Genomic DNA, 22842 nt, shown 5'->3' with positions numbered 1-22842 from the left:
TAAATATGCACGACTGTTCATTTTAAGCTTAATGCGAGAGTATAATTTAGTTTATATAGTGCAAATGATAAAGTAAGTTATTTTTAGAAGTGATAGTTAGGGTAAGTTTGCTTATGTAACTGTTTATGAAACATTTGTTGTGTAGTTCAATTGTTGTGAATTGACGTCATGTTACTCAAACCTTCTAAAATTTCTCGTTGTTTTAAGTAAGTATTGTTGCATCATATATCCAGTGGTGTGTAGAAAGTTCTAAGCCTCTGTTGGGCTATTTACTAATACAAGTACAAAATGTGATAGGAAGTTAAGTAACAGGAAAAGAAAAAGAGTTAAAGATAGATCTAGACTGAGTGGTTGTTAGTTTAGCCATAAAGAGCATATAGTAGCAATTTTTAAAGGGAAATTATCACAGACTGTGTTCTCAAGTAATTGAATCATCCTGTGTGGGCTTTGAACGAAAAAAGATAATTATATAAAGCTCTGGAGTCAAATGTGGTAATTAACTGTGTAACGAACAAGTGGACTGTGTGCTGTTTGTTTATTGTTGAAATTTATAGCCAACAAGTCAGATACCTAGTGTAAAGAATCCTGACCATCCATATATAAAAACCTGACAAATAGTGTAACGAACATTTATATTTACGTTTGACTTGTTTTAATATATTATTCTAAAACAGTGGGCTGTGTTGCTGTTTTTTTTATTGTTGAAATTTATCGTCAACATGTCACAGACACCTACTGTAAAAAATCTGTCCTACAAAACCTGACAGTAGTAATACGGCTCTCATTTACAAAATGTTAACAGAGCCATTGCATGCGATTATTTCAAGCCAAAAAATGCTAATGCTTCATTAGAAGAATCTAGACTATGTAGAAAACGTTAAATACCATAAGCAGCTGCGCTGTAACTATATAAGCATAATTTCTTACACCACAATAATAGGGGTTTAGTCGAACCCCCCACCCCCTGCGTTAGTACGTGTATAAACATTGAATTTAAGCTTGTTTATGATATAAAAAAAATTTCTCCTCAAAACACGTAGGTCTGTGAAATTAAAGTGATGTTTACTTAATAATTGATAGAGTATTGTTTAGGCTGTTCTTTGGCTCCCAAAAACCTAATCACAATTTTATACAGCATAGTCGTTAGATAAAGGACAAACAGACAGAGTGGGTATTTGTGTTTCTCAGCTAGCTTTGTGTCAGTTATATCATGTTTAAAATATATATATAATTTTCTTTACCACAAACAAATCAATAAGAAACATACTGTTACACTTCTCAGAAAAGCAGACACTAGCTACTGTTTACTAGACGAAGAGAAATAAAAATACGGGAGGTACATACCCAACATACGAATCTTTCTAGGTGATTAAAAATTTCCAGGCTGTAAATCCACAGTTTCTTGCCGTGTTCCTATAATTACCGCACAATATATATATATATCAGTGTTTCACAATAACAGCAAATCGCAGGATAACAGATTTTTTTTATAAGAACACAAGAATCGGAAACGTTTAATACACTGTGTTGATATTTCACGTTCATGTCCTGTGTACTATGTCCTCAAATGACGTAAATAGAGCTTGGCGCTTATGAGTTGATGGGACACAAGTAAAGAAGTACGAGTGTAACCTAAAGAGTGAATACTTGCATGTTTATAGTGTTTCAGTGACGTCATAGAGTCGTAAAGGGTATTTAAATTGATATAGATATTTGCTAGCTTAAACTAGAACAAAACGTAATGCTTGCTTCACAATACGTTTTTGGATTATTTGACCCCCCCCCCCTCAAAAGAAAGGAATTCTCCCACTAGATATTGTGAAAATGTGACAAATAACATGATGCAATTCATTTTTGGAAGCGTATTATAATTTATTTTATTATTTAATTCAGTTATAATAAGTATCATTTCTCCATTCCTCTTCCGAACGTGACCTCACGACCACTCTCGATCTCTCACTGCAGTGTTTATTAACTAAAACATCGGAACATAAATGCCCCTCTAATCCGTTCAAGTCAGCTATTCGTGGTGCGAGGCGAAGGAATAGTCTTCGAACACCCCGGATGTCAGATGGTTTTTATCACAAAATTGTGATCCAAACGATTTTTCATTTAAATACTTGCCAAGGTTTAGGTATGTGTCGTGATGTTCGATTGGCATATAAGCTTACTTAATTTAATTTTCTACTGCCATGTGCAATCACTGGCCGATTGTGCTTTATTTTAGCTCAAAGCCTTACAAAAGGCTATCAAAGTTCTGTCCATCACGGGGAATCTAACCCCGGATCATCGACCGAAACAATAAAACTGTTAGTGACTCTGAAACTGACATCCATGTGATGGATCAACCCAGTTTATACGTAAACATTTGAGAACTTTAATATATGCAAGTTTTCTTTCTATTCAAATATTATGATACTCTTTATAGTTACAAGAGTATTTTTTACTCAGAGTCATGCGCAATAGCTTGGAATTCTGCAGATATTTCGCTTGAAATGTTTTGCAGCTGTAAAGAAGTGGATAATGAACAAATTGGTCGATATATATTATTTTACTAATCATGTAACATAGAAGATCCGAGGAGAGATAAGTCGTCGACAAAATACTCCAACAAAAGGACCTTAACAGGGCCGGGTAGGGACCTATAAATCCAACTGCTGTGGCTGGGATCGATAAATTATACCCCGTAAATTTTGGTCGAGGGCGGGGATTAATTCTAGAAAACCCACTTTCACTGAACGGGACCAAATTCTGTCTGTTCTGTGCCCAGAAAAAATGCAGTCTTGAGTTATGTTTAGATACTAAAACCTGAAACTACTAGAAAGAAATGTGTATATATCTTGCTTGCTATTAGTATTAATGGGTGTGGTTATCGTCGTGTATGGAGTTATATGGGGTAACGTATTTTCTACAAGTATGTGGGGTAGCTGCTATTGAGGGGAAGATTGCAGTGAGGGACTTGCGATCTGTGGCTTTATTATAATAGGTACCGGCTAGTTGGAAGTTCACCTTCCACCTTAATGTAAGCTAAAATTTAATTTGTAACTTTCACCACACCCCCAACTTAGAGTACAGATCGGCGCCCTTGTGTAAATGCTAATTTCCGGTACATGTGTAGCCTTCTTAAAACTATCGCTTCTCACGAACAAATCAATTCCTTCACAAAAATGTTTTGTTCATCCACAATTGTAAATAGTCTTCATTCACGATGAAATACAACAGTAAGCGCAGATTTAAAGTTGCTGGCATCGACTTTAAATAGAAATTGTAAATCTCGTGTCTCGGAATCTTTGACAGGTGTGAAAACATTTTAATCAGTTATTTTTTCTTTTTATTTAAGTGAGTTGTATCTAACCAAAGTTCGTTATAACTTTTATTTTAACGAAAGGATCCTTTCTGATAAAATCAGCAACTGTCACATGACAAAAATTTCATTTGGAGTCAATTTGTAAACATGAAAAACGCGTAGACATGGCAGTTGAAACCTTCTCGATGACATGATTTGTTCAAGCTGGACTAATATCAGCAGGTTAAAAATGTTTAATAACGGTATTTTATGATAGTTGTATAATCAAATTAATATTTTTTATATCAAAACGTCACCTCAGGATAAATCTCGTAAGGTACCACCATTTGAGGACAAGGTAAAATATAAACGTTTTGAGACTGATTGAGATTATAAATGGCGATTACTCGAGGTTGTGTAAGTCTAAATGTTTATTCTGTTATTCTATATATATCTTTCCAGTACATTTATAATATAGTTTCAAATACTGTTGAATATTTAATGTTCGTTGAAAAACCATCAGTGTATAAAAAAAAAATGTGTACACAATATTCCCAAACGTCTTGTGACCAATGTAAACATATTAAAGGGTTCTAACACTGTAACTTTAGAGGAGTCTGACATCCGAAATACATTACTACGACCCACGTTATTGTTTAGCTCAATACTGAAATGGATAAAAAGGTGCTGGTACACATAAAAATGAAATAAGAGGGAACAAATAAAAGTAAAATTACGCACTTAAATACATATTTCTGACTATGATGAAAACTGTCAGTACGCAAGGCTTTGGGTACCGACTAATTTCAAGCACTGGTTTAGTTGTAAAGTTAAATAGAAGGAGAATACCAATATCATAGCCCAAAATTAATGCTTGTGATTGTTTGTTATTAAGCACAAAGCTGCACAATGGGTTATCTGTTTTATGCCCACCGTGGGTGTCTAAATCCGATTTTTAGCGTTATAAGTATTCAGACTCACCTCTAAGTCACTGGGCGGTAAAGTTTAAAATGAAACAAAACAATAAAAAATGGGATATTAAATGAATACCTAAATCGTACAATAAATAGGTAGATTATTGGTAATCTGATTGAAATATAACAACTATGTTAAATGAAATAAAGAGATAAACAATATACTAAACATACTATGAGGTGTGTCTAATACAACTATTCCGACCCCATATACTTCATTTGTAAAAACTGCGGGTGCGTTTACGAGCTCTGTCCACGTCTTGTAATATAGAACAAATTCTATTGTATTTAATAAGCTGCGAGTAATAGACATTATAACATTACTAATTTAGAATATATGTATTCGGAAACGGAGAGTTTACAATTTTAAAGTTAAAGGTCCGGTGTCTGTTTGATTGGAAACACTAAACTCTAATGTGTCATTAATAATGATGATATCTAAGTCCAGGTAGTGTATTTTGATTTTAGTGAAAAACTTGTATTAACAAAAGTGACTTCTGGTGGATACGTTGTTTGGCTGTGTCAAGAAAACCTTAATAATTAGGTTTGAAATTTTATCAATATGTCTACTACATACACTACTGATATACAAAACGGTGTTTATTAGTAAAATTTGTTATTTAAGAAAATTCAAGTTCAAGTAAATATAAATGTATCTCTGAAGTAACCTCTCATTGGAATTTTTTGCATATGTTGAAAGACATGTTGCCTAAATTGCAAAAAGAGGTTGTCAACTAGAAAATAGATGACCTGCAATAATTCGATTAATGTGAAACAATGGTAATTCTTATAGTAACATTGTCATGAAAAACCTACATATTTATGAAAGACTGTCTATTTTTCGTAGATTACTTGAAATTAAAGTTTTTAATTTTCTACAGACATTCGAAGGAATTAATAGTTATAATGAACAAATAATATATTTTTTTTCCGTTATAATGTGACAGTTTTTATTTAAATGTTCTTTAACGTATTTCAAACCATTACCTATAAGAATTGACAAATCCTTAGTCGTAATTTTTAATCACTGGCAATAAACATGTATTTGTGGGGTAACTTGTGTAGTTGGGGAATCCAAAATATTTTAAATATTACATTATGAACTTTAAGTGTTATGTGTTTTTGTATGGTACTTTCTATGTCGGTGTTAATGTGTTTGTACTCCTCGTTACCAGAAACTTTTAATATGTTTGAAATTAAACCGTAGTTAGTAAAAGATGTAATATGATTTTTCTTTCACAAATGAAAACAATATTGTTTACTGAATTATCTATTATATTAATAATCTAAACACTCAGTATCTTCTTTCTTACTAATTTGTTTGTTTGTTGAATTTCGCGCAAAGCTATCCGTCCTTAATTTATAAGTCGAATTGTGTGGTTGACCATAACATTATAACGCCCCCAAGGCTGAAAGCGCGAGCGTGTTTGGTGATGGGATTTGAACTCGCTACCCGCAGATTACGAGTCGAGTACCCTAACCACAAAGCCATGCTAGGCCTTTTCTTACTAATAATATGTTCGTTGCTGTTAAGAGTGGATTTTATTTAAGTAAATTATGCGTCTATGGATTATACCTCTTAACTCTGTTTACACACTTTCTAAATAGGATTACCTTTAAGTTCTGCTTTCACTTCAATTAATTATAACTTTATTAAGTGGCTTGCTAATTACTTGTTTACTGCGTTTCAAATTAATTTGAGGGCTTTCCCGGAATTTAAGACCTCGTAAAACGTGAAATGAAACAGTCGAATGAGTTATTTGAATATGATTCAAAATTTTGCAAAAGTCTCTTCCGTTTGTTTTCCCTTAAAGACTAAACAGTTTTATCGACCTTTTCAAAACTATCCATATTCATCGGTCACTATCCAAAACATATCCCTTTTTTGTTTCAAATGTTATAAAAAAGATTGAAAAGCAAATAAATATTGTAAGATGTTTCGACAGCTAAGCACAATGATGAATGTGCAAATGTTTTTAAAAAAGCTACTTTTTTTATCATAGAATTGTAACATTTTATAGTCTAGTCAGTCTATCACTTGACCTCAACTAAATGTAAAACAATTCATTTTTTAAGTATGCCAAAACTCAAATAAAATCTAAGAGAGGAACATTTTCAACTTTGTTTTCAAAATTTGGTCCTATCGTCTAGAAATGCTTTCTCTCGCACAAGCTATTGTACATGCTAACGTTAGAGTATTCTTTAGTGTGATTATGTGTTATGGATATTCGCAAAAAAAGGAGAGTATTTCACCATATACCATGTGAGTGTACATAATTGCTAAGTTCTTATTACTCGATATGAATTACCATGCATATATATACAAAGTAACATTTTTAACTTAATTTAGAAACTCAAAAGGTCGTCTACATAAAGTATTGTCAGAAAACATGAACATCGATCAAAGTTATTTGAAAACTTAGATATAAGCATTCATAAGCTAAATCTTTCTGTATATACCCTTGAATATGTTAATTGTTATCGCCTGAATGTTTAATGCAGTGACCTGAGCCAGTAACTTTCTTGGTGTTCTAGATAAAACATCACCTCAGTGCTTAATTCATATGATTGTGCAAAAAATAAAATCGTTTGTTCAACAGTATAAATGTCAATATATGCAAAATAAGGTAGGCAACTTGGTTGGGTGCATTTTTATAATAAACGATTTTCCAATAAAATAAAAGCAGTCTCATCAATAGAATGATTACAGAAGGATGCATAAAAAATGCTGTTGCCTGTAAGTTATAAACACATATTAAACGGGCATGTATATTTATTTACACTATTTAGCAATTCAATACGCGACCATATCCCTATATAAGTTTAAAGTATTGAATTATAATTAATTACTGTGTTAACAGTTTCGCACTATGCTAAGAGTTTCGCACTTATTTCTTAATATAAAAATTGAAAAATTTAAGCCTAAAGAACAAATGTAAGTATGACTTTGTTCTTATGGAATTCATAATAAAAGTTAATTTAATTATATTAATCTTGATAAAATTGAAGCTTTTAAAGCCATAATTTTCAGAGACTAATATTTTCATATGCCGGAAGTCCATTTAAAAATTAATGCTGGTTTTATGTTTCTTGAGTATTCTTGTAAAATCCTGAAAATGAACTGTTTGTATGCTGAAAAGAAATACAATCCAACTCAAACCAACAGAACAAAGCCACTAAATCAGTTACCTTTTCGACAAAACATTTCTGCTAAACATATTAATTATATTAAGAATTGGTCCGAGTTTTAGCTAGTGTATATTGAGAATTGCGGTATATACCTGTGGTGTTGAATATGGGACACACTTCTGATAATATATTACATATACATGTCACTCTTAACTTAAGATGTAAGCACGGTTATTGTAGTTTGCTGATTTTCGCACAAAGCTACTCGAGAGCTATCTGTCCTAGCCATCTCTAATTTCAAAGTGATAGACTAAAGAAAAGGTAGTTAATCAACATCAACCACCGCCAACTTATGGGCTACTTTAATCGAACAGCTGTCACTGTTATAACACACCCATTACCCAAAAGTACGGGAGTGCGATTTCTTATTTATTTTATTTTTCGGCGGTAACGAGATGTGCCCCACAGAATCTCGAATCCACAGTTTGGCACGCTAACCCCTGAGCCGTGCTCGGGACACTGTAGTCTTTTTCTTTTAAGTTATAAATTTGAGAACGACTTGAAATCAATGTATGTATATTCTGAACAAGCAAGCCATTAATAGGCCCATTAATCTGAGGTTGAAAATTAAGTAAATAATTGTTCTTAAACACATTTGCCCTTAGAAATAGAAATAATTCTGTTATCCACATTTTTATTATTTTGAATAATATTTCTTCAATTAAAAGTTTAGGACAATTATAAAAAAACAATTCTATGCTTAAAATAATTCTATCTGAAAAACTGCTTCTCCAAGTAGAACTTCCATTTTCACCAGAGGCACATTCAGAATCATAAGGTTTGGACATGGTACAGAGTGTTTCAAAAATTATCACAGAAAGTGCTAAACATACTTTCTAAAATTTCCAATCAGTATATCAAGCATAATGTTGATGTATATTACTAAGCATAAAGCTACAAAACGGGCTATCTGTGCTCTGCCTACCACGGGTATCGAAACCCGGTTTCTAGCGGTCCGCAGAAATGCCGCTGTGCCACTGGGGAATATATCAAGTATGTTTCTAAACTAAATTAGCGTAAGCATCATCTCTTCTGAATAGCATTTACTGACTCTCATGATACCCCCCATACACACACACACTGACATGCACATTATTCAAATACCGATCTCGATTGTTGAAAGAGAGAGAACGAAAAGGAAGAAAAGTAACTTAGCTATGCAGTATGAAATGGTTTTGAAACTGTAATAAGTTCAAACTTTTCTGAATAACTCTTATAATACTGTCTTTATTGCATTTATCTGACATGTTTCTACAATAGTATTTGATGAATTTTAATGAATACTTTTATTATTTATAACTTTCAAAAAGTTTATTATCCCGGACTAGGATTGCATAGAATATTAAATAAAAAGTCATATCTTTTTTACTATTTTTTTTCTTTTCCTGTCTAGAAATCATGTAAAAACCTGTGTGTTCACTGTAGCCACCTCTACTCTAACTGTTCAGACCCTGAGATGTACACAATACAGTCATCTTCACAGGAAATTATTCATTATAATCATCCTTTAATTCTCCTTAAACTGTGCTTCTTAATCTTATCTTAACTAATCATGATTCAATACATTCAGAATATTATAATATAGATTTGTTGGCTACTTCTTTATATAAAATAATTCAAAATCTCCTACCTGAGTTGATTTCTCTGTGATTACCTTGATACTTAAACGAGTAATTAGGGTCAGCGTTATATAAAATAGTGAACTGATACTGGAATGTAGCCACTGCAACCAGCTTCACAACAGCTATATATTCTTAGCACAGCTTTTCCCTTCTTATTTTAAACTTTTAATTAATTATTCTGACACGGAAATGTACGTAACGTGCTAGGATATATATATATATATGTGTGTGTGTGTCAAACTGAGATGCGCTTATCATGATTTAAGAAATCAAATAACCCGCTATTTGGTTCAGAAGGTCAAAATACTCAGGTTATCGGGCAACTTGGATTGTGACTTATTTCTTGTTACTATCTTAAATGTCATGAAACGTTATTGTGATCATCCTTAGGTCAGTCAGGATCTGTCGTTTTTATATTAAACTTTAAAAATTCTGATTTTGAAACATATTGACCAGAACTGTCTTTATATCGACTTTAACTCTCAAAATAGAGATATAATAACGGTGATTATATTTAAATCAACTCTTTACAATCTCATTTCGTGGATTTAGTCAGCGCACTCATTTTTATTATGGTGTTGGACTATTCAATCTATCCTGATCACGAAATGCGGCTAAGTGCTCATTCAAATAGGGTAAGTCAATCGAACATGGTAGAGTTACAAGTCACGCGAAAAATATATTGACTACTTTGAAAATGCACTTTGTCGTCTGACAGTAGTTCTTGCAACCAAATTAAATTGTTCACACGTCTTCCTAAGTACCCGAGTCTCTATACCACAAACCCCCACCCAAGAAAAAAACAACAACAAATAAACAAACAACAATAAAAAACAACAAAAAAACAGCAGAACGGATACATCCTAGAATCAGGCCCAAACATTATCTTTGAATAATTGAAAATAGAATGTTTATAGTTAGTCCTTTTAAAAAATTGTTCCCTACCCCTAATTTTTCCATTATTTTCGTGAAATGGCACTACTGGAACGACTAAACATGCCCAAAGTATTTAATAAATATACGTTCTTAGTGAAGGAAAATTACAACTTCTACTAGGCCTATTCAGATGTTAATCTAGAGTACCCAAGGTCTCAAGATTAGTCTACTAGCTAATGATTCGATAATGCGTATTTAATTTAAAATACAAACGAACAAAAAATAGAATACAATAATTCAGAGGAAGTTTCGTTACATTCAAAGTATGTTATGACGGTAAACCTGGAGATTTATATTCCGTAATGCTAACCACTGAACCATGAACAGGCAACCAGCTTACAAGCTCCATAGATTGCTAGTTAAACATAAACATATAATTACATACACAAGTAAGTGAATATACATAAAATGTTTATAGGCAATTAGTTAATTCATCTAAAGGAAAGTAATAAAATTATTGGTAATATTAATATGTTACGATCGCTTTGACACCATTTAGCTTTACATTCTTATGTCCATCAACTTTACTTAGGTTGTACTTATTCCTATCAGGAACTGACTCATACTGATGTAAACATAACAAATTTCTGACTATTATTATAATCAATAACAAATAGGTTTTGTTTCTTACTAGCAGCATGTTACTTTCTTCATTAGACTCTCTTGGTTTATTCCTTCTCTCCCACATCTCCCGGTATTCAATTTCGTTGAACTACTGTCTTTTATATTCTTGTTTCAAACCCATGCCTAACAGGTCCCTTTCTTCTCCTACCTTGCACACCTGTTTTCCAGAATATCGGATTATAACATTTCATAATCATAAGGCTCTTGTAATCTCTATACGGCTGAACAAGAAAGACAGCCGCTCACTCCAACCATTGTCTAATGCCTTAGCGTACTGTAATCCCCTAACCCCTTAGAGACTGACTAGAAGCCGGCTGCTTTCTCATCCCTTTCAACACCAACCGATGTTTCTTACCCCTAACTACATAACGTAATGCTTCATCTTCTTAGGCATAAGACTATTTTATATGTAATTAATCGTAATATAGTTTAGTAATGTCTTTTATTTATGATTTCTCCTCCGTAATATTTTTACTTAATAAAACCATTAATGAACGTATAATGGACCGTAACCACTTAACATTTTATCATTTAAATATTTATTAGTGTGTGATATTCAATCTAAGTAATATGATTCTCTTTTGTCACATATATAATTTGTTTTCTACAACTTCTAATTAGTTGTTAATATTTGTCTTATTATGAAACAATGTCGAAAAGCCAGTTATAGGATTACATTGTACTTTTACTATTATAGTTAAAAAATAATTTCTGAATATTATTCTACAGATAGCGTTAGTAAATGTGATTTATCCGTGTTTCCCTAAAATGATGCGCGAGCAAACAAGTCATCGACTGTCATTCTATATACTAGTTTTTATCCAGAATATTTTACACCTAATTGATTTAGAAGTGTTCTTTCAAAGAAATATTTTGTTTTTGTCTTTATTGGCCTGCTGTTATGGCTCCGAACAGGACTAGATATAGTTATTTTAGCAGGGTACGCGATTAATTGAAATGTGTTTTTGCCGTTCCACGTTGAAACTCTAAACTGACATGACACTAATAATAACATTACTATTCACAGATGAGTTTTCAGCTGTAGTATTCGGTCTTAATAAACGAAAACACACGGGGAAGTCACCACTGTGGACGAAATCAGAAAATGAAATTTTCAACCTGAATGACACCTTATGTGTACGTGGGATAACGGCCAGGTCAGAGACCTCTAGAATTCGGGTATATCCATCTCTAATCTTGAACTATTGACCAGAGTGAAGGTCACTAGCGGTATCTAGCATCACAAAGGTCCATTTAATCAAATATCGGAGCTGTCTGACTCTTTTATAACGTGCTTACGACTGAAGGTGCTGAAAGGTGCTGGACAAATGTTGAAGGTGCTGAACGTTCAGTGGTATGGACGAAAGTAGGATCACACAAGTTACACACACCTTCAATAAACTATTGGTAAGAAAGATGACTAACGTAACTAGACCTTTTTTTAATACACCTGCTTTAATAAGAATACCCAACTCTTTCTGATGATAAATGATTACTAGAAGACCCAAACTGTTTGACAAATAGAACTCTATACACTGAAGGTAAATGTAAGATTGCTTCTATACAAAGATAAAGACATACAGATAACATCAGAAATAATGCTTCCCTAGATTTCACCAATCATATAAAAGACATACAGATAACACCAGAAACAATGCTTCCCTGGCTTTCACCAATCGTATAAAAGATATACAAATAACACCAGAAACAATGCTTCCCTAGATTTCACCAATCATATGAAATTTATAAAACGATTATTCTATGTTATTATAGAACAACTGGGCCAACAACTAAAATGGTCTATTTTCAAATTTGTATGGTCAAACAGTCCAATGAGAACACAGAAAGTCTTCAGTTACTGGTTATCAGGAAAGTGTCCCAATTCTAAGACACTGGTTGAAAGTAGTCAAGAAAGGGCTTTGATTACATTATTAAAATTTATTTATAGAACGATATGTTTCAATATTTAAAAATATTACAGCTCTTCTTCTCTTCAAGTCATCATCAGTCGCCTAAAAGTTAAAATTAATGAGCTAATTAATTTCCTTTCTAAATTATCATGATCTAATTGAACCTGGACCTTGAGACGCTCAGAAATACAAAACAAGAGAAAAAATTAAATTTCAATTATAAAATAATCACAATATATAAAACAGAAAAGCATTTTACGCATAGTTCAGATAAAAATCAAAATACATAATAATAATGAAAAAGAAAAAGTAGATTAAAACGTTTAAAACAAATACCAATTATCTATATCTATATGTATCGAGCAGAATTGTCTGCCACAAGTTAACCCAAGGAACTTCTAAATTAATTTCGATGAAATTTGGTACAGGATCTGAAGTGTGTCCCCAAAATCAAAATTAAATGTATATGCAATCGGAAGAACGGTTTGTGTTTAGCACCCATTTCAATTTAATTGACCTGAAGCCGACGTCAAATAAATGTGGTATTTAATGGCACGCGTATTTTGGATGGACGATTTCTATGCTAATGCCATTTAAATTTTCACTTTTGTTACTGCCAAGAGAATATATACCACGCGTTGCGCGGGTACCTTTCCTTGTAATAAATAAACCACTAGTTGCAGCAAATCATAATCTAAAAAATAGTTTGTTGGTTTTGTTGAATTTCGCGTAAAGCTATTCGAGGACTATTTGCGCTACCTGTCACTAATTTAAAAGTCATATATTGGAGGGAAAATAGCTAGTCAACACCGCCGACTCTTTACCAAAGAAAGGTGGGATTGACCGTCACCTTGTAACGCCCTCACGGCTGATAGAGCGAATACGTTCGGTTACGGGATTCGAAACCGCAGGTTGAAGGTCGAGCGCCCTAACCACGAGGCCAAGCCAGATCTATAATCTAAATACAGTCCAAAACACTATACACGATGCAAACCTTTCTTAAATCCGTTGTAAAGAAATGTAAAAAAAAAAATTGAAAGCATATCGAAATTTAATGAAAATAAAGAAAATGGTTCTAATGATTCAAGTGTTACAAATTCATAATCTGTACAAAAAAAAACTGAAGTGAAGTGAAAACTAAACTTATGAAATGCAAGGAAGTGATGAAACCATGTTTAAAAGCAAGAAGACAAAACATCTTTTTGTATGCTTTCGTAAGGTGTCAGTTTTGATTTACGACTTGTAAAAAATAACGAACTTACGAATAATGGCAATTATCAGTTTTGTTTGTGTAGCCGTTTTAGAGTCGAGAGAAATTTGAGGCGAAGCTTCTTGCTTGAAACGATACTTATATGCTTGAAATACTATTTGAAGTACAAAGACTATGTAATAAATTTGAAAATTTAAATTACTTTCCCTTTTATAACGAATATAAATACCGACACCATCCTCGCTTCACACATTCAGTCGATTCTGGATATCATTTTTTTTTAGGCCCGACCTTTCTTTATACATTTACTAATGGTACCATATAATAAAAACATTATTTGTTAGTCGCTAAATGCTAAAACAAACTGTTTCTGTTATTCTTAGAAACACAACTAGAGTAGTCAATATTCAGGAAAATGCTTCACTACAAATATATATGCATATAATAATATTTATGAAATTGATTTCTTAGCTACTATTTCAAACTGTGGAAATTATTGAAACATCATTTTATCAAGGATATACATCTATTAAACTTTTAGTTGTTTTCAAATAAAAATGTTAGGATTTTGTTCTTTGGTCGAGCACCTAAACGTCTTTAAACAATTTCATATGAGGTGTTTAGTTTGTTTCATAACAAATCAATGTGATTATTCATTTGAATAAAAAATATACATGTTGAGAAAATGAAATCTAAAAAAGTGTTATAAATTCTTAAAAAATATTATGTGACAAACTGCGGCTTTTATTTAAAAAATTGTTGTTGTGTAGTCATATATTAAAGGCGATACTTCTAACTGCCAGTAATTATGCATGATACTTTAGATTAACAAGTACAAACACGTTAAAAATTACAAGTAGATTTGTTAGTTGTTTTTCAACAACCTTATTGTTTTGTATATTCATACGTACTTTGCGGACTAACCTTAGGAAATGAACTGCAAATCAATTATAGAAGCGAAAACTATACTACAATACGTTAAATGTGTACTTAGTCATAAAAACACAATCGGGTGTCTCGTTCAATATTTATAAAAATATTTCAGCAGTAAGTTAAATGTTTTGTGACATATCCGACTATAGAAACACATGTAATACAGTTAAATATATAAATGGAAAATATAAAAATAAGTTGAGACAAGTTGAAATCTTACCTGACTATCTGCCTACCAAGATATATATTAGTATATTCTCTTTAATCGTATTTTAGTGGTTTTAAAAACTTACAAATTTTCTCGTTTTAACTTAATGAAATTCATCATAACTTTAAATAATTGACCAAATATGATTTATAAGCATAATGATTTTTTTATGTAGAAAATGTACTACATGTTTTAACAAAACATTAGTCTACCTGCTTTTGAAGAAGACAAACCAATGTTCTGTTGAAACATACAGATATATATGTTTTCTACATAAAAAATCATTATGCTTATAAATCTCTGTTCGTCCATATACTCTTGTATTAGCACAATGTGCTTCGGTAAACAGGTAGAATAACCTAAAGTAACAAACTGAGCAATTTTAACTTATTATTTTTGTTCATTCCGTCTTTTTTTACTTTCAGTCATGTTAAAATAATTTAGTAAATTCCATAACTTTTATATATTTTAAACTATTTTATTCTCTCGTTTTAAACTACGTATACTCAACTTTTTGTAGTCTTCGATATAAAACTGAAATAAAGACACCTTAACATATTTTCATCATCGTAAGAAAAGAAAAAGTTTTTTTAATATTTTCGATTAAAACGTTTACTGGTGAAGTAACGTATATCTAATATTTTCTTGTGTTTCTTTGTTATCTAACATTCATCCTGTGTATAAGGTATTATCTAGTGGTTACAAGCGTACTCTGTATGTGAAAGGTCTCATGTTTGATCACTCCCAACCACTGTACTCATTAAAAAAACACAAGCTTTAAAAGATAAATTAAACTGTTGTACTAGATACCAAACATAAGTTCCATCAAAATCATTCCAAACCAACCATTGTACTAGGTAATAAACACAAGCTATAAAAGATACATCTAAACAGTTGTAATAGATACCAAACATAAGTTCCATCAAAATCATTCCCAACCATTGTAATAGGTAATAAACACAAGCTATAAAAGATACACAGTTGTAACAGATACCAAACATAAGTTCCATCAAAATCATTCCCAACCATTGTACTAGGTAATGAACACAAGCTATAAAAGATACACCTAAACAGTTGTAACAGATACCAAACATAAGTTCCATCAAAATCATTCCCAACCATTGTACTGTAATTAAGTTAATCTGAGCTAAAGTAGGAATAATTTAATTTTTAATTTTAAGTAACTCAGTTTTGTAGTTTTGAATTACTTCTTTCAATACTTGTTGTAGCATTAAAATTTTCTATATTACTATAGCTAGCTGGGTTACGTATATATATCGATCACTACTTTTCCATATAAAATCTTATTTTTTTTATTCTACTTGTTATTTTAGATGAAGCCATCCTACAAGGACTACATCCGATCAAACAGCGTTGATTACAAAATCAACTGCTCTTGAATTCTGTTTTAATTTCTAAACGCTAAAAAAATTGTTTTATTTTTTGAGGGAGGAAAATTTAATGTTATTAGCGTTTCAACTGGTTGCTGTCGACTAAATAAGAGCAATGATAGGTGCATAATAGTTAACCCTAGAATTAATTACCTCTGAGGTCCTAACGTCAACAGATTTATAAACACATTTTTTTAAACAGTTTGTGCATCAGAATGATAGCGAATCTAGCACTTTGTTGGTTACATGTCTCGTTGAATTAGCACGCTTAATTACTTACAGTGTTAAGACCACGATATGCGCCCACAAAAGAAAGCTAAAGTCGACGACGCTGAGATTTAGGGAACTGCTCTACTGATACATACCTTGAAAAATATGTCCGTAAATAATATTTTAGTTTTGTTATTTTATTTTCTTGGCTCACTATCCACGATCTAAGTAATTAAATATAGTATATAAACTAATCAAATTTCTGTATTAATTTATGTGACACCCGAAAAACTAGACTCGCAAAACGTGTCAAATCGCAAGTGCACTGATAAAACAAAACAAAAAAACTTTCAATAATATTGAAATAAAGTAAACCATCATCATCATAGAAGAAAAGTCATCCTCAGTAGTATACGTCGAAACATGTAGAGTGTATGAAATTGTTTTCCAGTCTCATCGGGGTTTTTACCACTTTTGATCCTGTACAGTATTGGTTTGGTTTCTGAATTTCGCGCAAAGCTACACGAGGGTTATCTGCGCTAGCCGTCCCTAATTTAGCAGTGTAAGACTAGAGGGAAGGCAGCTATTCATCACCACCCACCGCCAACTCTTGAGCTACTCTTTTACCAACGAATAGTGGGATTGACCGTCACATTATAACGCCCCCACGGCTGAAAGGGCAAGCATGTTTGGTGTGACAGGGATTCGAACCCGCGGCCCTCAGATTGCGAGTCGAGCGCCCTAACCACCTGGCCATGTCGGGCCCCTGTACACTAAGTTGTTGTATTTTATGAATTCAGAGACTGGAAACAAACTCGTTTTTATAGAATTGTGTATAAAATAATCGTTGTTTTTTAGAAATTGCGAGTTTTTAACAACAGTACTATTTAATCAAATAATTAAAATTTGACCGGAATTTTCAATTTATATATTATTTTCATATAAAATGATTGAAGTAGAATTTCAAGTACAACTTTGAAGGCAAGAGGGTTAAAATGAAATTAATTACGTGTTTTAATAAGCTAAAGGGTATGGGTGCATTACCTCCTGTATTTCATCTATACAAGTCATTGTAAACTAAAGCATAATAATATTTTATGATACCCAAGTTGGCCTCGTCGTTGAAGACGCTCGGCTAACTTCATTCACAGACTCGATGCGTGAAACTTTACGATCAACTTGAATTGAGATTTAGTTCAGAAATATCGTTTTGAATATAAAGCAGAATCACTTTAAGATAGCTAAGCCGTCTATTTCTCTTTGTTATGTAGATCATGGTTTAATGACAGAGTGAGGCCGCCGGCAATATTGTTTAAAACTCGAACTTGGTGCTGTCAAAAATTATCTATACGCTCCTGTGGTTGTCATAATGTACTATTGGTGTTTTAGGAGCATTAATTAAAAATCACGTTTAATATAAAACTAGATACATTACTGGCATGATAATTAATAAAAAATGAGGTTCTGTAGATAGTTAACGATTAATTTAATTTACATCCCCCTTTAGCTTTCAGCTAAATATGCAAATTGGTCATGATTTTATAGCTTAATATATTCACGAGTCGACAACCAGTGACTATGAAAATGGTCAAACTCAGATAATAAGTGAATATTGCAGAGATTTAATTTCGTGCATATTTATTATTCACATACTATTTACGTGATTTAAAGTAGTTCGTGCCAGAAAGAGTAAAAGGCACTGCTTAACTATATCCTGTATGTAATATTTTGTGTCCGTGTTTTATGTTGATCGTTTTTTATTCAGTAACTTTTTTATCGAAATGTTTTATTCCGCTAACATTTCAGTACAATAAGTATGTTTACAAAACTGAAATCATGGGTTAATCATGTCCTTTTGTTCCCCTTCTTTTTTTATCATGTTCATTTGTTCCCCTTCTGTCCTTCCTTCCTTTTTCTTGAGAGGTAGATCACGAGATAGTGAGCATTTTCCCATCACTCTTAAGGAAAATATAATATATCATTTGGTTGTCGTGATTTACAAATAACCAACAGAATGTAACTCTCCCATAATAAAATAAACCGTCTACTCGAACAGTGTGTGTGTGTGTGTGTGTGTGTGTTTGTGTTTTCTTATAATAAAACCATATCGGGCTATCTGCTGTGTCCACAGGAGAATCGAACCCCTAATTTTAGCATTGTAAATTCAAAGACTTACCGCTTTCCCATCGGAGAACTACTCGAACATAGTTGCCCCCAATGGCTCAGCAGTATGTCTGAGGCTTATAATGCTAAAAATTGGGTTTCGATACCTCTGTTGTGCCCAGCACAGATAACCCGTTTTGTAGCTTTGTGTTTAACAACAGACTAACAAACTAACTAACTAATGAACAGTTTCGAAAGGTAGAAACTTCTTTATCAGAATCAAAACAAAGGAAAGACTTGGGTTTGAAAACACTTAGGATATCTGGTTGCGTGAATGGTTAAAATAATATTTTGATTTAAAGTAAGATATAATATTTATATTTGAAATAAATATCTCTGTATTAACGTGAAGTTGTTATTGTTGGTGTTTATTACCGTAGAGACGGCATAAAAAATAATATGTGTATAATTATGATTTGAGTGCTACATTACTTACATTGGCCAGTCATTCCAATGCAAGAGCAAACAAGGTGTAATATAACTATGACCAATGCAAATCTTTGCGAGGACAACTTTCTCCGTCCAATTACTCCACAAATTACAATGCCTATGATGTATGGTACGTTTAATCAAAACAATAATTTATAATTAGAAGGAATATTGGAATTCTCCCCAGACTTAGAAAAAAGGGCTAGACACCCTAAACCTTAAAATTCTTCCTCCCACCAAATCTTTCAGAAAAAAGATTGAGAGAAGTCATAGATAAATGATATAGAATTTCATAATCCATCTGGTACTGCTGGACCAACGAAGACAAGCTTAAGTTCCAACAGAGTGAATGGTTTATTATAGTGAGAAATACAATGAAATTAACGAGAAGGTACGAATGTTTTGGTCTGGGTTTTAATGGATAACCAAAAGGCAGGGGTTCAGGTTCAGGTGCTGAAGTGGTGAGAAAAGCACTCTTCAAGGACATTGAAAATTCCATGTAGATCAGCCACTTCTTGGTTGATCTACAAAATCAACAAAATATTTTTTCTCAGCGTACTGACAAGGTCACATAGTGGGCTATTGTGTTTTATACGCGTGACACATTGGCATAGGCTGAGTAGCCACATTTATCTAGGTCACTCTGAATAACCAGGCCCGAAACAAGTTATATGGCTGCCCCCTCCTCCATCTCTTATAGGTGGTACTGGCTACTTATATAAACCAATAAAGACGAAACAACGTCATATTGTATCTATAAAAAACATTCACATTAATTTTATATGTTTCCACGACTCTAATCAAGAGGATGTTGGGTAGTGGAACTTGACAGCCACGCTTATAACGCACCCACCACCCCAAAGTGCAGAGCTCGATTTTGCAGCAAGAGTCGCGAACCTTAAATAACCGGATTCGCCATCCGAACATTTTAACTGTAATTTACATTCGGCCTATCACACATAAGATACTTAACCTTGCTTATGATAGCCAAAAGATGGTGGAATTTGTTTTTCATGTCATTCGTATGTTGATCACACAGTATATGTCATTATAATACCCAGATATTATTTAATTTCTTCTAATAAATAGCTAAAATACTTCAGTAAGCTACGAAACTATGTTATCTTATTACAGGCAGTCCTTAATGTGTTTTATAAGTGCGAGTTTTTTTTTTTTTGTAAGACTTCAAAGAGGAAGAAGTTATAAGGATTAGATCATCAACTATTCGAACTAGCCTAAAGTATGTACTTACTGTAATATAGACTAAATAATGAAAAGCTTCAAGATTTCCTAGTTATGATTATTTCTTTACTTTGCATCGTCCAAATTAAATAAACAGATTGTTCCAAAAGTAAACTCACACACATCTACTCATTTGCTTGAAGTTAAGCACAAAGCAACACAATGGACTATCTGTGCTATGCCCAACACGGGTGTCGAAACCCGGATGCTAGCGTTGTAAGTCCGCAGACGTATCGCTGTGCCACTGGAGGGTTCCTTTATAGAGCCCCCCCCCCCCAGTGGCACAGCGGTATGTCTGCGGACTTACAACGCTAGAAACCGGGTTTCGATACCCGTAGTGAGCAGAGCACAGATAGCCCATTGTGTAGCTTTATGCTTAACTAGAAACAAACAAATCCTTTATAGACAGTGGGTTGCATTAAAACGTCAAAACGAAAAAGGGACTTCTTTTCAAGTTTACGGTTGTCAGTATAACACATCTATATTATAACTGTATGTTTATAAAAATAAAAACATGTAGGATGGCGTATATGAAAATAATAAAGATAAGGTGTGGCCAGGAATTGAAAGGAATCATTGTAAATTAACTTCTATCTCGTATTGCTTATCACCTGCGAATAGATGACTAATATTCAATTTCTCTTTTTTTTCTGAAACTTGTTTCACATTTGCAATACTGTAAACAGAGACCTAAACTGTAAGGCTCGGCAGGTGGTTAGGGCACGCGACTCGCAATCTGTGGGTCGCGAGTTCGAATCCCAGTCCCACCAAACATGCTCGCCCTTTCAGCCGTGGGGGCGTTATAATATTGCGGTCAATCCCACTATTCGTTGGTTAAAGAGTAGCCCAAGAGTTGGCGGTGGGTGGTGATGGCTAGCTGCCTTCCCTCTAGTCTTACACTGCAAAATTAGGAACGGCTGGCGAAGATAGCCCTCGTGTAGCTTTGCGCGAAATTCAAAAACAAACAAACAAACCTAAACTGTAAATATATAGACTGTTCCAAAAGTAGCTTTACAGGAATTTGCTTTCAAATTTGTTGTTGTTGTTGGCTCAGACTTGGAGTTGCATCAAAAGGTCATGCTGAGCTACCAATGACAGTAAGATATTATTCGTGCAGTTTGAGTAGTTTTCAACGAAAATTTCAATTCTAGATCAACCCAGATAAGCTTATATTTAGCACAGTGTGTGTAACAGGTTATGTGTGTGAAAAAAGAAAAGACGCGTTCCTTATTTATCCTGGAACTGCTTGAGAGAGGTATTTTGGAAGTATGAATATGTTAAAATTATAATTTATACTGTAAAGAAAAAATAACAAAAATAAAAATCTTTAATATACCTAAAATGGGGAGTCATAAATAAACATCTTTGTTACGATCGTGCTACACTCGCACTTTATTTTCCCTTCTTATGTCCATCAGCTTTTTTAGGTTGCACTTATTCCTGTTAGAGATTGACTCATACCAATAAACAAATGTTTATTTAGTACTGATAACCAAAAACACATAGATTTAGGTATAGGTTTTGTTTCTTACTGGCAGCATATTATTTTATTTCGTTGTTTCTCTCGGTTTATTTGTTCTATCTCACATCTTGCAATCTTTCTTTTTTTCATTTCACCCTTTCCACACAGGTCAAAGGCCATGTCATCGTGTTTGTTGACTCGAATTCAAACTTTTATTGAACTACTATTTTATGAATTTATGTCAATAAGTTTGGTATCAAACTGTAGAATATAATTCAAATTTTCGTATTCTTTATTATTTGATTTATGAATTTAAAAGTAAATATTAAAAAACACACCTAAACATCAATTTTTGTGTGTCACGTGGTATTTTGAATGCAGCACTGGTTCAAATTAGAAGTTTGTGATGTCAAAATACGAAGTCTATAGTTTCGTACAAAATAGGAAATCAAATTTCCGATACTGACAAGCTAGAATATAAAATAAGAGCCTCTTATCTTTTCTATTTGCTAAGATATCGCTGATGTCCTGAATCACATAGAGTGGCCCCGCTCATCTCTTTCCATTTTTGGAAACGCTCCTTTATATACACTTACTTCTGTATATGAGATGTGAATAACCAATCGAAAGCTCAGAATGTCCCCTTAATGGCTTTCTTAGGCATTTTCAAATATTACGACGTCATCACGTTCTTTCGATACAAATGTTAATGCTGGCAAGGTGAGTCTTTAGTCTGCTCGAAATTTCATACATTTTAGACCCAAATACAGCTTATTTACTAAGCTTGATAAATTATAGTGGAATTCTATGGTATCGATATAGTAATTTATGATTTTTTGGTTATTCCAAAATGTATATACATAACCTAAAAAAATATTTTGTTTCACATCCTCCGCGTGCGAAATTTTATAAGGCTTAGCAAACGAGTTCAAAGGTCGTAACTAGAATAGATAATTGTTTGCTTTACTTCTGTATTTACTGTTCTATGTTTTAAGAAAAATAAGCTTAAGCAGTTGTTTGTAAATAGTAATAATATATGTACATATATTATGT

General features: G+C 32.9%; 1 long non-coding RNA gene across 1 annotated transcript in view; it reads right to left on the bottom strand.

Annotated features, from left to right (window-relative positions):
- Window positions 1-22842, bottom strand: part of LOC111087920 — a 133899-nt gene that overhangs the window by 93464 nt on the left and 17593 nt on the right. Inside the window, exon 2 of the long non-coding RNA XR_002612541.1 lies at window positions 1345-1413. This is a non-coding gene — a long non-coding RNA (uncharacterized LOC111087920). The remainder of the gene's footprint in view (window positions 1-1344; window positions 1414-22842) is intronic.

The sequence above is a fragment of the Limulus polyphemus genome, unplaced genomic scaffold, assembly GCF_000517525.1.
Source record: "Limulus polyphemus unplaced genomic scaffold, Limulus_polyphemus-2.1.2 Scaffold2845, whole genome shotgun sequence".
NCBI lineage: Eukaryota > Metazoa > Arthropoda > Merostomata > Xiphosura > Limulidae > Limulus > Limulus polyphemus.
The sequence above is the reverse complement of the archived record's forward strand: the minus strand, read 5'-3'. Positions and strand labels throughout refer to the sequence as shown.